The sequence below is a fragment of the Zalophus californianus genome, chromosome 7 (genome assembly GCF_009762305.2).
Source record: "Zalophus californianus isolate mZalCal1 chromosome 7, mZalCal1.pri.v2, whole genome shotgun sequence".
NCBI lineage: Eukaryota > Metazoa > Chordata > Mammalia > Carnivora > Otariidae > Zalophus > Zalophus californianus.
The window spans coordinates 71265869-71281548 of NC_045601.1; the positions used below are offsets into that span (position 1 = coordinate 71265869).

Genomic DNA, 15680 nt, shown 5'->3' on the forward strand with positions numbered 1-15680 from the left:
TTGAGGGTCATAAATACCTGAAATTTAGAGGCTCAAATAACTATTTAGTCAAGGAAATTCTGATATACTGTGTATTTTTATGGCCATACATGTAATCCGTACATGTATACTGGATACTTTTCTGATCATAAAGCCTATAAAATGCCAATTAAATTTTTTAATCCCAAGTAAGTATGATTTAAGGTAAGATTAATCATCTGTGGAATTAAAAGATAATATTTATAATTACAGTTAAAAGTTGTTTGCAATATGCTAAGATTCTATTTTAGTCATGAAATTAGTACAAAACTCAGGAAAAGAAAAAATATTCAAAATTTTTTTCTTTTTAGATTTTATTTATTTATTTGAGAGAGAGAGAGACAGAGATAGTGAGAGACAACACAAGTGGGGAGGAGAGGGAGAAGCAGGCTCCCTGCAGAGCAAGGAGCCCAATGCGGGGCTCGATCCCAGGACCCCGGGATCATGACCTGAGCCGAACGCAGTCGCTTAACCGACTGAGCTACCCAGGCGCCCCAAGAAAAAATATTTTTAACAGGGCTTTACAAAGGGAATATCCTTGTGCTCACTTCAGCAGCACATATCCTAAAATTGGAATGATACAGAGAAGATTAGCATGGCCCCTGCACAAAGATGACACGCAAATTTGTGAAGCATTGCATATTTCTCTTTTGACAAAGGTGGTAAATTCAGACAACATCGGGATCTAATAAACCTTATTCTTTCTTTTAATAAAGAAAGAATATTCTTTTTCTAAAAGAAGTACAAGATCTCACACATGTTACTGCCATTATTGTGAGATAAACATTGCTAACAGCAAGAAATCTGACATTAATTTATTGAATTAAATAAAAACTTATTGAATTAAAATTAAAACTCCTATTCAATCAAAGTGACCTGTCAGTGCTGTAGTTTCTACCGCTTCAGTGAACACATTTCTTTTAAAAGATTAGGCTGTTGAAATGTAAGGTCCAGAAAAGAAAGTGATAATTGCACATCAAAGCTGTAGGTCACAAAGTTTCAGAACTTTAGCTTTCCTTTCCAAGCAAACTTTAATTATATGAATCTAAACTTTCACAAGGCCTCTTATCAATCCCTCCTCCCCAAAAGTGAGTCAATTGTAAAAATCATTCTTGATCCAGCACCTTGAAAGATTTTATATTCAGGGCACATTCTTAACATCAGATTCATCAAAACACAAAAATCAGAAAGATATTCTCATCTTTTAAGGTATTTTCTTGAAAATATTGACATTTATATGAATATCCTTAGGCTTGACATTATTCAGTCTGAGACAAGTGATGAAAAAGTCAAGGTTTTCTCCTTGCAGAACCACAGCAACATGTTCAGAAGGCTGAGGGTCCCCTCAAGTCTTATTTCAGACTGAAACTTCAAATTCTTCCCATCTTCTTGGTATGTAAATTTTGATTAATGTTGTAAAAAGTACTTTAAGATTTTCATTCTTGCTTTCAGTTTCCTTTGAATTTTAGTGACCTTGACTCTTTGTCTCCTATGCAGAAATGTTGTAGCAGAATCTCAGCAGATCTCCTGGGCAGTTGGGGGTGAGGAGGGGTAAGACAGCATACAGCACTTCATGAGAATCAATCATAAAGGGCATCTTGGATGACTTGGTGCTCAAAGTGATGCTCATCCCAGGTAGATGGAACCATCTTTATTGGTGGCTTCTGTGAGATGTAAGGGCCAGAGAAACTTGTCCCTCCAACCGAGAGAAGGCAGTTGTGTCTGCCATGGAGTAGCAACCAATACGGTATCCTCACTTGTGGTGCCTGTTGTTTGTTGGTGTCTTTCAATCAGCTGTGCAGCCCCTTTCTTCCTGATACCTAGCCTGGGCGACATCCAGAGCTTCATTCAGTTATTTAGCATTTATGGATTCCCTTCCAACGACAGGCATTGCATGACCTTACCCTAGCTGACAGCTTCACAGACACGCGTGCAGCGATGGTAGTAGAAGGGAAGGGCTGAGAACGCTGGCTTTGAGATCAGGCAGACTCAGGTAGAAATCCCAATTCTGTTACCTACTAGCTTTGTGATCTTAAGTTTGGCACCTATAAAAAGAAGATAATACTTCATTGCATTGTTGAAGGAACTAAATGAAATAATATACACAGGGACTGAGCAGGTGTCTGGCATATCATAAAAGTTCAATAAATTGTTGATATTACTTTGTTGTTGTTATAATTATTTCTTAAATAACCCTTCTGAGCTCCTGTCCAATATTTTCAACTCCCTATAGTTCTCTCTCCCTAGATATCCTCTGTAAGTACATCAAACGCAGTATTTCTAAAACTGAACCCAGTAGCATTCTTGGGAAATCCATCACTATTTTTTCTTAGTATCTCCATCTGCCATTATCTTTATGGACAAATAAAATATCTGGAAGCCACCTTTGAGTCCTGTTTCTTCTTCACTTTGATATTAAATACATCATCTATTCAGTCCTTTTTAACTCATAAATGTATCCCTTTCTCTCCATTCCAACTGGCATTGCCCTGATTTATAATTTCATTCTCTCTTTCCTGCACAGCCCCTACATACAGCCACAGGAAATCTTCTAAAGAATCCTGACTTCAAATATTCTGTCCTGTTGAGCTTACAACTACATTAATACTTGTTGAACCATGTTGTAATTTTTTTACTCAAGAAATACAGCCTCCCCACTGGCCTCCAGCCTCCCATCTGTGCCCTAAGTCATGTGTCACTCTGCCACCAGAGGGATCATTTAAGAAAACAAATCTCACCATATTTCTTCCACTCAAAATGTGGAAAACCCTCCACTACTGAGCTCCAGCTTCAATTTTGAGCCCCATCTCCTGCCAAACGTGTGTGTGTGTGTGTGTGTGTGTGTGTCTTATATGCACTCAAGTCAAATAGTGCCAGGTTTTCCCGAGTCTTGGAGACTTCCATTTGTCACCTCTACCTGGGATCCCTTCCTCAACCTGTGCCCCTATTCTGCCTTTCCTTCAAATGCCATTCATTCTTTCCCATTCTTCGAAAGTCACTTCCTCTATGAAGATTTCTAAAACTTTTCTCCAAGGACATTTAACCAGTTTTGCTTCTGGCCTTACGTGGTAAATACTCCACCATGGGCTTGTTACAGAACAATTCCTCCCATGTATGACTCTCCCACCAGACTTTGAGCATTTATCCTACTAGACTTTGAGCTCTGCAGGGGCAAGTCAACAGTTTACTTCTTTATACTGACAACATGTGGTTGGTCTTTGATAAATGTTTGATGTATGAAAGGATGAATGGACAGTTTAATCAGATGTGGAGGGAGGGAGCACTCAGAACAGCTTGGGAGGGAAATGGAAAACACTCACTGGTATTTGTTTAGTGGGGAGGAAGTAGCATCTCAAATAATAACAGACTTTGCAAATGAAAACATGGCTTTGTCTTTTCTCTTATAATGAGAGGGACACTGAGAATTACACAATTACCATTAGATATTCAAGTAGCCAAAGGCCTGTGGAGTCAAAGAGTATAATGGAAAGGTTTCAGTGCACACTGTGTGCAGGCCCTCAGGAAAACAAATGATAAGTGATGACCAGTGACCCAGGTCATGTGCGCAAGGCTTTGGGCAACTGATGGAATTATTTGGTCACTTGAGGAAGACTGATAGCCCCATGTAGAAAGGTATGAGTGGGCATTCCACTAATAGTGAGAATTAAGGGAGACATTATCCTGAGCCAAGAAAACAAAAACAAACAAACAAAACAAAACAAAACAAAAGCCTTTGTCTCCAAGCCACTTCTATTATACAAGGGGTATACTGTGCTGGGGCTGCCATAACAAAGTATCACAAACTGGGTGCCTTAAACAACAGAAACTTAATGTCTTACAATTCTGGAAACTAGGCATCAGAAATCAAAGTGTCAGTAGGACTGGTTCATTCTGAGTCTGTAAGGAGAAACTATTCCACACCTCTCTCTAGCTTCTTATGTCTGCTGGCAATCTTTGGCATTCATTAGTTCCTGATGCCTAGCCTTGATCTATGCCTTCATTTTCACTCCCTGGGTATGTAACTGTGTCCAAATCTCCCCCTTTTATAAGGACACCATCATATTGAATTAGGGACACATCCTATTCCACTATGACCTCATCCTAACTTAACTATTTACAGTAGCACTGACCCTATTTCCAAAGAAGGTTACATTCTGAGGTACAGGGCATTAGGACTTTAACATATCAAGTTTTGAAAGGACACAATTCAACATATAACAAGAGATTAGATGGTGTTCATCCCAGAAGATCCTGTTTTCCCAGCGTCTTGGGATGGTTTATGAGAAACACAAAAGGAAGAGAGCTGGGTTATTGATGGCTTAGAAAGAGAAGGGGTAGGAGACCCCTAGCAAACACTACTGACTACCCATCCAATCATTGGGACCTGAGGAAGGGACAGACTATAAAAGGAGGGGAGGAAGCGTCTTCAGGACGAGGCCCATCTCTAATTGTTCTTCTGTAGGTCATGGAAGACTAACACCAAGAAGCTCTTGGGGATAAAAATCACCACCAGACTTGAAGGTGTCCAGGATTGGAAACGTATTGTGCCAACTGGTTTATCAAAATTCCAAGGTGTTTGAGAGAGTTTGATGAGTCACTGAAATTGAAGTCTTGTCTAATTCCTTGTATCCAAATACTGGTTATACATAAAACATAAATTGTTTAGAGAGAAAAGGAGAATTTGGTAAAAAAGTCTCTCTGCCTTAATTTACAGAAGATGAAACCAAGATTCAGAGGAGGGATTATATGCTAAGATGTATAAGAAATAGCACAAGACCAAGAAGCCAGAGAAGACTGTTAAATCCACATTTTGACACTAAGGAAACTTAAGCAAACTATATCAACCCACTGAGCTGCACTCCCATATCTTAAAATATGATACATCCTCCAGAGAATGGTCAGTTGATTAAAGGAGATAATGCATGTGAAATTACCACTCAATTCTAAGAGATGGTTCAATGAATTCCTAAGTACAGTGATCACATACTATTCCTGTTGAAATCTACAACATCTAGCACACATTAGATGTTCAACAAATGTTTGTTGAATGACTGAATGAATTCAATCTCTTAAAAAGATAAAATCATAGAATACAATATCTAGATCTCAAACCAGAATACTAACTATCTGAAGCCTTGAAAACAGACTTCCCAAATGTCCCTTTTAAAAACCAGGCAACCCCAGAATCATAAGGACAATAGATTTCCTGAAGGCAGCATCTCAATTATCCAAAAGAAATTCTATTACTGTGGTTTCTGCTTGTGTTCTGAGCAGCCTATCAGAAAGACCACATCCCCTGACAAAACTCAGGAGGGTTCTCTGTACTCAGGGGAATCTCCCCTGAGTATTAACTATACATCTGGTACACTACTCAAAGGGTAAGCGAGTGAACAAATCCATAACAGCCAGCATAAACTTCTAACAGTTATTATTCCAGAGTCCTGTGACCATGGGGAGATCTTTGTGTCCGTTGTTATAGCTGAGTATTATTATTGTATATTGCAAGTTCTGACAGGGCTTCTTTCTCTCTCTGGTGATTCACTTAGTACCATCTACATTGTTTCTTGTAGATTGACCAAAATGTTCACATGAAATCTTAGTTTAGTACCTAACTAATGTTGGAGGTTGGAAAAAAGGAAAGTTAATTACAATGCAAACAGAAGAAATTAGCCTCATTGTAAGACTTACTGAAATATCTAAATCAGCTGTTGCAAGGGGACATTTTTCAGGGATATTGTCCTTTAAAATTTAGATGGTGCTTACCACTTTGAATCTGTGGTTTCAGTCTTTAGAGTGATTAGATTGTGATGCCTTACCCTAACAAGTGATGTGTAGGAGATTATTAGATCCTGAAGGGATGTACTTTACAGCATTTAAATAAACCTAAGTTATTGGGCCCTAAAGAGCACAACTGATCATCATTTTATATTTGATCAAAATGGTTTGCAATTATTTCTGCTGGGGGATTTATCCATTTGCATCTTGCAGTTGGTTTTAAGAATTTTATTCCTTTGATCTTGCCATAATATCATGATTAATTGATTGATTCAAGGGTTCAGGAGTCAATAAACCGGGTATTTGTTATTATTTATTATTTAACTGCCCCCAGTGTGCTGGCTGGCATTCAGAGACTAAAAAATACAGTCCAGCTCTCACAGCTTCTTAAAGATTTGATTATGCAGGAGAAAAAAGAAAACCCCTTTTTTGTTCCATCATGTGAATATTAATGGAAAAAAGAAAACAAAGAAAATGCATTCTGTATTTTTTTGGCCATTATTTAAACATGTTCTGAAGATCTGGACTGTTGTTCACTTTTAATGTATTTTTTCAGTTTCCATATATAACCATATAAATCCATATTTGATTCTGTAACTGCATCTGAAACTAAAGCTCTCAATTTAGTTATTTCTCATATTATAGAAGTAATTCTACTTGGTCATAGTTCAAGAAACACACGGGCTTAGGAAAAAAATGAGCAATAAAATTGTCCTCAGTTCAGAAAAATAAAAAATATGTAAGTGCTGCGATATTGGTTGTGTCAAGGTAACACATGTCCTTTTCTTAGATTGAGACTAAGGCTTCCTCACCTAATAAACACTCCTTCGCAGGATGGATTTAGCAGTGGCAAAGAATGGGTCACTGATCCCAAGAAACTATACCCTCACGATGCTTAGGTTTGCCATCAGAGCCCTGGGCAAGTAAGAAATGATCAAGTTGGGCAAATGAGAGGCAGCACAGTGAATAAACATGTTACCAACTAATACTGTAATTCAAACATGCACCCTAGAAAAAAAGGTGATTTGTTTTGTATATAACGGCAGGAGTGGGTATGATAGCCTCCATCCAACGAGTAACATGATAGGAGGATGAATATTTATTTGATGGCTATTTTTCATTTTACAAGGCATTAAATAAAGATATACAGAACTTAGTGAATTTTTTCCAAGGCAACTAAAATAAGGTCAGTATTAACACCAAAACATGGATATCAACTCAGGATTTCCAGAGAACTATTTCTTCCTATGCCACATTTCTACCATAAGCTGTCAAATTATACTGAGATGCTGTTACATAAATATGGCTACTCTCACTTGAAGCTCCAGGAGAGATGTTTGCATAACCCAAAAATGGAATCACCACCAAAAGCCCAATAAAAACCCAAAGGTGTAAGGATGCTACTGAACTAAGATTGATGGTATGTCCTAAATGCACCAGCTGTATAAAATATGAAATCATCCACCATGCTGATGTCCCAAAGGAATCCGATGAGGAGCACATGCAATACCACATGTTTTGCATGACAAGCGAGACAACAGTGGTCGACCAGATGTTGTTCTCCTTCTCATTTGCATTGTTAAGACATATGGTGACTAGGAAGAATGAAGCCATCTCTTAAGCAGTGATATGAATGGTTTGAAAGATAATTGTTTCAAATTATAAACCCTACACCTGTCATGGATTAATGGTGGTGAACCTCTGAAAATAAACATATTAAGTATAACCTACCTTATGTCATATGGTGTTTTTTTATGCCTTACCACACATTTGCAATCTCTGAAATAAATCACAGCTCTTTGAATAGTTTGAGGTTGCATAGTTTTATCTGGAGAAGGGTTTGGTTTCCTTACACATGTTAAACTTGAGAGTATTTCAACACTTGCAATAGCAATATTTGGATGTCAGAAGACCTAGATTTCAGCACCAAGGGATAATTTGGTATATAAAACATCTGGTGTGTTTGTGAGAGAGTATCAGATTTAATTTTGTGGTTTCCATATTCTTTCTGGTTCAAACATGCTTTTTTGGTAGCAAGTTCAGTTTCTGGCTTATGTACTTGTCTTTTCAATGGTTAAAGTAAGACTAACATGTATTTTTAAAGGTTGCCTTACATAAAATAATAGCAAAGAAGAAAGTAAATTTGCTCACCATCTTGGAAACATGAGCTGGAAGCCCAGCTCCAACTTATTACAGCTGATCCTCATCCTAGGGATATAGAAGACAAAATTTTTGTAGTGACTTTTGGAGCACAAATACCAAAACCCTAAAATTCAGTCATGGTGAGAAATCCCATTAAGTATGTAGAGTTGGGACTCCTTTTTCTTGGATTTGGAGCTAGCATGAAAAAACCATTCTACTCTTTCCTCTTGCAACATAAGTGATTTCAAGACAAGGAAATTTTGCCCCATCAATGGTTCTTATCCTTATATTTTGGCAGATCTCCTAAAATTCTACTAATGTCCTTGATGCAATACTACAAACAAGATACATTAAAGGAGTCTAACCTGCTGTAAAACATATTATAATTGATTTTTATGAAGCATCTTTTGCTGTAAGTCATCACACAGCAGTATTCTGAAGCCAGTATGGGAACCACATGAAAGGAGTATAAGGTTTGAAGTGTTATTTTCTTGTTCCAAAGGTATTGTTGAGTGGAGCTTCTGAGTTGGAAACATCCCTCTAGACCAATGAGGATAAGATTTTGGAAGGGTGGCCCAAGATCAGCAAAATCCTGGGAAAACATCCAATAGCTTCTGTATCAGAAATCATAAAACGGGAAGGACTTAACTGTCCCAGACATACTGTAATTAACACTTTAGGCCAGTATCTGCTGGTATCGGTATCACACACTGAATAGGTAATCCTATCTTTAAGTTGGTGTTTATGAATACTGAAACATAGTCAGAATTCTTGGGCCAAATCAATCCTGAAAATGGAAAGTTAAATAGACCTAGGAGACTGCCTGGCCAACCACTTCTTGTGTTTATTGGCATCACTTCTTCATGTCCAGGCACAGCTATGTCTATAGAGCAGAGGGCAACACCAGTAGCACAACCTTGCTATACAAGGGTGACTCCTGGCAAAACCATGAGTTTGGTGTGACTGACCAAACACTCATCATCTCAGTGTTCTGCTTTCCGTTTTCAGTGTCTTCCCCCAAACAGTGTTCGGTTCTTTCCCTCTCCCCACCCCTGCCACCACAATGCCAAGGCACTATTCCCCTGGTGAAATAATACTGCCAACCCCAACCATACTGTTTCATGCTGGAAATTTCTTGTAGATGTTCTTTGTCAAGTTGAGGATGTTCCCCTCAATTCTTAATTTGCTGAGAGTTTATCATGATGGTTGTTGGATTTTGTCAAATGCTTTTTCCATATCAAATGACAGGATCACATCATCTTTCTTCTTTAGCTTGTTGATGTGGTGGATTACTTTGATTTTTAAATGTTGGATCAGCTCTTATTTGCTTTTTAAAACATGAATAGGGAAACAAAACTCTAGTCAATGGGTATAATTAGTAATAAAAGCCACTCTAACATTTTCTGACATGATACAAAGATGAGAAATACTTATTAATATTGTAATTATTTTAATGTAGAGAAGACATAAAACCATTTGGATTTACAAAAACATAAAATAATATTACTAACATTATTATAAGAATATTTTAATTCTTATCTAAAGTTGGAAGCTCTAGGATTCTTCAAAGTCTCTCTTTTCAGAATTTTTTTTTTTTAATTTTTAGCAGGAAATGGCTTCCCTGATGGAGCTATATCACCAAAACTTGTAACAGAAGACTTACTTCTAGAACTTTTAAATCTTACTGCATTTCCCACTTAGAAGCATAAACAGTATCAGGATCAAATTCTGGTGCTTGCTTCACAGGACATAAAAAGTGGAGCTCATATTTGGATTTGTTCACAGGATTCAAGTCCCCTCTAGTGAACTAAATTATAATGAAGTATTAACAGTGGAGTCCAGAGGTGTTAACTTTCCCAGGAGTACTGGCATTTTGTTTCTTTTTACCTAACACTCACCTGGAAGTTAACCACCAGTTGGACATTCAGGCACTTGACAGAAAATCTATAGGTCAGGTCAGTAGAGCTGCAAAGCATTTGGTGTCCCTCTCCAAACATACTATACAGTTGATCGCCTAATTAAACTACACGTAAGGCTTTCAGAATCCTCAGGTAGCTAATTTTTAAATTTTATCCTGAGTTTTTAGTTGCAATCAGTAGGAGGTACGTGCTATAGTGAGCTTAACCTCCCCATCGCAGAACTACAACTCAACAACTCATCTCACAGATGAACAAACTGAGGCCCAGAGAGAGGGACAATGATGAAGCAACTCCTTACATTTATTAAAGACCTTTATGGTTTACAAAGCATTTCCTTGGGATGCCTGGGTGGCTCAGTCGATTAAGCATCTGCCTTCAGCTCAGGTCCTGATCCCAGGGTCCTGGGATTGAGTCTGGTATTGGGCTTCTTGCTCAGCAGGGAGCCTGCTTCTCCCTCTGCCTGCCACTCCCCCTGCTTGTGTGCTCTCTCTCTCTCTCTCTCTTTCTCTCTCTCAATCTCTCTCTGACAAACAAATAAATAAAATCTTTTAAAAAAAGGCATTTTCTCACATTATCCATTTCATCTTCACAATAATCCATTGTGAAGGTATAGCCTCATAATGCCATGGATTCCAGCAAGTTGCAATTAATGTTACAAAATTATGACTGTGTTTAACCTTTCATTTTTATTTCTCTCTGCTGTTTTCCTTGATTTATACAAGTAATATAACCCAACAGACAATGTAGGAAGACATGGATTTACAATGTTAGAACATAAATTTGCAATTAAATAGAAAAATTTTAAGAGAGAGCTCAAACTGAGACCAAAAAACACTAGAAACATAGAGATATTCAAAGATTATGGAGAGGATAAAAGCAGAAATCATGCTAAGCTGATCTACCATGAAATGAGAGAGAAGGAATTTGGATCAAAACAAGTTTCCTGCCTGGGGGTTATCAGCAGAACACCCCTATCCATATCAGTATAGGGGAAGCCCAGATATCTGAGAGGAAGGAGCTCTTTGCCATTGGTAAAAAGAGATTCCCTCTGTTTCTTAGTTTAATGTATGATGTTTTTAATTTTCATCCACTTCTGCTTTTTCCACAACACTCTCATATAACAAATCTCGTTTCAGCCACACAGTAACACAAAGTTGACAAAACAGATACTTGCTTTGCTGTTGACAGGTTTTTTACTGCTGTCTTTTCAGGTAAGAAACTAAAGCCCAGAGAGTTTGAGTGCTTTACTGAAGGTTACACGGTTAGTTTAGAAGTGAACAGGAACTAGGATTCTTTTTTTTTTTTATGTTATGTTAGTCACCATACAATACATCACCAGTTTTCAATGCAGTGATCCACAATTCATTGTTTTCATAGAACCCCCAGTGCTCCATGCAGTACGTGCCCTCCTTAACACCCATCATCGGGATAACCCATTCCTGCATCCCCCTCCCCTCTAAAACCCTCAGTTTGTTTCTCAGAGTCCATAGTCTCTCATGGTTCGTCTCTCCCTCTGATTCCACCCCCCTCATTTTTCCCTTCCTTCTCCTAATGTCCTCCATGCTATTCCTTATGTTCCACAGATAAGTGAAACCATATGATAATGGACTTTCTCTGCTTGACTTATTTCACTTACCATCATCTCCTCCAGTCCCATCCATGTTGATGTAAAAGTTGGGTATTCATCCTTTCTGATGGCTGAGTAATATTCCATTGTATATATGGACCACATCTTCTTTATCCATTCATCTGTTGAAGGGCATCTTGGCTCTTTCCACAGTTTGGCTATTGTGGACATTGCTGCTATGAACTTGAGGTGCATATGGCCCTTCTTTTCACTACATCTGTGTCTTTGGGGTAAATACCCAGTAGTGCAATTTCTGGGTCACAGGGTAGCTCTATTTTTAAATTTTTGAGGAACCTCCACATTGTTTTCCAAAGTGGCTGTACCAACTTTCACTTCCACCAACAGTGTAAAAGGGTTCCCCTTTCTCCACAACCTCTCCAACATTTGTTGTTTCTTGCCTTGTCAATTTTTGCCATTCTAACTGGTATAAGGTGGTATCTCAATGTGGTTTTGATTTGAATTTCCCTGATGGCTAATGATGATGAACATTTTTTCATGTGTCTGATAGCCATTTGTACGTCTTCTCCAGAGAAGTGTCTTTTCATATCTTCTGCCCACTTTTTAACTTGATTATTTGTTTTTTGGGTGTTGAGTTTGAGAAGTTCTTTATAGATCTTGGATACCAGCCCTTTATCTGTACTGTCATTTGCAATTATCTTCTCCCATTCTGTGAGCTGCCTCTTTGTTTTGTTGACTGTTTCCTTTGCTGTGCAGAAGCTTTTTATCTTGATGAAGTCCCAAAAGTTCATTTTTGCTTTTCTTTCACTAGGCTTTGGAGATGTATCTTGAAAGAAGTTGCTGTGGCCAATGTCAAAGAGGTTACTACCTATGTTCTCCTCTAGGATTTGGATGGATTCCTGTCTCACATTGAGGTCTTTCATCCACTTTGAGTTTATCTTTGTGTATGGTGTTAGAGAACGGTCGAGTTTCATTCCTCTGTATATAGCTGTCCAATTTTCCCAGCACCATTTATTGAAGAGACTACCTTTTTTCCATTGAATATTTTTTCCTGCTTTGTCAAAGATTATTTGACCATAGAGTTGAGGGTCCACATCTGGGCTCTCTATTCTGTTCCATTGGTCTTGGAAGCTAAAGACCACTCTGCTCAAGAATGTTTGGGTCAACCAGGAAATCAAAGAAGAACTTAAACAATTCATGGAAACCAATGAGAACAAAAACACATCGGTCCAAAACCTATGGGATACTGCAAAGGCGGTCCTAAGGGGAAAATACATAGCCATCCAAGCCTCACCCCCAAAAAATAGAAAAATCCCGAATTCACCAACTAACTCTACACCTTAAAGAACTAGAGAAAAAGCAACAAATGATGCCTAAGCCATGCATTAGAAGAGAAATAATTAAGATTAGAGCAGAGATCAATGAATTAGAAACCAGAAACACTGTAGATCAGATCAACAAAACTAGAAGCTGGTTCTTTGGAAGAATTAATAAGATTGATAAAGCACTGGCCAGACTTATCCAAAAGAAAAGAGAAAGGACCCAAATTAAAATTATGAATGAAAGGGGTGAGAGAATGGCTAGCACCAAGAAAATAGAAACAATTATTAGAAGCTATTATCAACAACAATATGCCAATAAGCTGAGCAACCTGGATGAAATGGATGCCTTCCTGGAAACCTATAAACTCCCAAAACTGAAACAGAAAGAAATTGACAACCTGAATAGGCCAATAACCAGTAATGAGATTGAAGCAGTGATCAAAAACCTCCCAAGGAACTAGGATTCTTAACAGAACATGAGTCAGAAGAGGTCTTCAAAATGCAGTAGAGCAGATTAAACATGGCAGATTGATGCATACATAGGACTGTGTCCTAAATTCCATCAAATGGCAAGAAAGGAATTTAAAAGATTTTAGCCCACAAGAGCAAATGACCAGCTGAAGAGCTGCCAGCAGAGAAGAGATTTCTACTAATAGTTGGAAAACAGCAAAAGGATGGAAGTGTGGTTTTGTGGATTCACAAGGAGGAGGAAGGGACAGCTAAGCTACTACAGAGGAAAATCCTGAAAAGAAATGAGATCGTCGCATACTCACAACAATGGTAGTCTGGGACATGGGGCACAACTTATCAGAGGAGGCAGGAGGGTGTGTCAGGGCAGAAAACAAGACATAGAGCCAAAGCTACACACCACCTGAGTTGAATCCCATATCAATTCTCCCACCCAACATAACCAGTCAACTATATCCTCCTCCATATTACTACCTATGCTCCATGCAGAGTCCCAAGAATTCTTTTCTGAGGACATGGAACCCAAGTCTCAGTGATCATCACATTATGTGTTGGGAGTTGAGGATAGACATGAAGAGAAATGAAGCAATAAAGTGACAATTCTGCACTGAGAAGGGTGGGACTCCTTAGTTTCTTTTCCCAGCTCTGCTTCCAAAAACCAGGAGCCAGATTTAACTCTCCAGGCAGGAAATGAAAGAATTTTTCTCTGGAGAAACTAAATAGCCAAAAAACAAGCAAACAAATAAACAAACAAAAAACCAAAACAAACAGAAAACAACAAAAGCAAATTTTAAAAATTTCAGATATTGGTGGAGGGAAAACCTGGTGTTAGGTCTCCAGTGTCAAAGCTGACTTTCCCTGCACAACCCCTTCCCCTTACCACACACAAGCCAACACACACACAGAGCTTCCAATCTCCTTTTAAGTGTCTCACTCTAAATATGAATGGACAGCCCAGGATAATCAGACATTAAAGGAAGGCCTCCAATATGAGAGGGACCAAAACAGGCAGAGAGAATAGGGGAAACACTGACAATACACACAGAAATTATGAATATGATTCTCAGAAAAATAGTCAAAGGTATTTAATCCTTGAAACAAGATCAGTCTGCCACAAAAAAAATGTAAAAGTGTGTGTTTAGGTTGGGAGTGGGGAATTAGAAAAATATAAAGAGTGTCTAGAAATTAAAAATGTAACAGCAAGAATGAAAAACTTGGGAAATAAGGTGAGGAAATAAGAAGAAAAAAGAATAATAGATAGACAGACAAATGGAGAGAAAAGGTAAGAAAATCAGAAGATAAATTTGAGAGCCCTGTACCTAACCAATAGGGGTTCTAGAAAGAGATAACAGTGGGGAAGAAATTATGAATGACATATTTTTCTCATAACAAAATTCTCCAGGACTAAATATTAAATTTTTAACTTAATCTTTAGATTAAAACGGTCAATCACAATGAATGAAAAAAGACCAACACCAAGGCACACTGTTGTGAAATTTAAAAAGCTCAGAAAGAAAAAGAACATTGTTTTAAGCTTCCAGAGAGAAAAACAGTTCACACACAAAAAAATTACAAATCAGAATGGCAAATTACTCAATAGTAATTATATAAGGTAGAAGAAAATGTAGCAACGACTTCATAATTTTGAAAGAAATAAAATTCCATACCCAAACTATCAGTGAAGTTTGAGTGTAAAATAAAGACATTTTCAGACATTCAGATCTCAAGAATTTTACTTTCCTCATACTATTTCTTTGGAGGCTGCTGGAATGCACATTCTAGCAACCCAAGAAAGGAAACCAATGGAGAAAAAAACAAAAAAACAAAACAGGAATTCACCTGAAAGGAGCTGCAGATGGAATTCAAAAATAAAGCAACACATCTGGATTGGAGTAGAAGGATGAAAAGCTCCAGTTTTAAGGGGAAAAGATGGAATTGATTTTTTGAGCATATGGAAAATACTGATAGGTATGTGTGACAGAGATATTAGAGCATTTGGGGGAAAATTACAATAGGTCCAGAGAAATGTAACAAATGTGAAGAGACAAGTATTAATTCCAAAAGGATTGTACAAGATAAGAGGCATGATTGTAGTACATTACTGGGCTTGGCAGTGAACATTATTTCCACCATCATAATACTCTAAGCACTGATGATTGATTTAAGCAAAATTTGTGATACTACTATTTGGGGGTGGGATAGGGAAGAGGATCTGGGGATGTTTGTATAAGAATAAGCTCTCATTGAAAGGGAAACCCTTCTACACTGTTGGTGGGAATGCAAACTGGTGTAGCCACTCTGGAAAATAGTATGGAGATTTCTCAAAATGTTAAAAACAGAACTACCCTATGACCAAGCAATTGCACTACTAGATATTTAACCAAAAGATACAAAAATACAGATTTGAAGGGGTACATGCACCCCAATGTTTTGTTTTTTTTTTTTAATTTT

General features: G+C 37.9%; 1 non-coding gene across 1 annotated transcript; it reads left to right on the forward strand.

The window, feature by feature from the left end:
- The first annotated feature begins 558 nt into the window (after window positions 1-558).
- Window positions 559-665, forward strand: LOC113928094. Its single transcript, XR_003521779.1, has one exon. It is a non-coding gene; the product is annotated as a U6 spliceosomal RNA (small nuclear RNA).
- The last annotated feature ends 15015 nt before the right edge of the window (window positions 666-15680 follow it).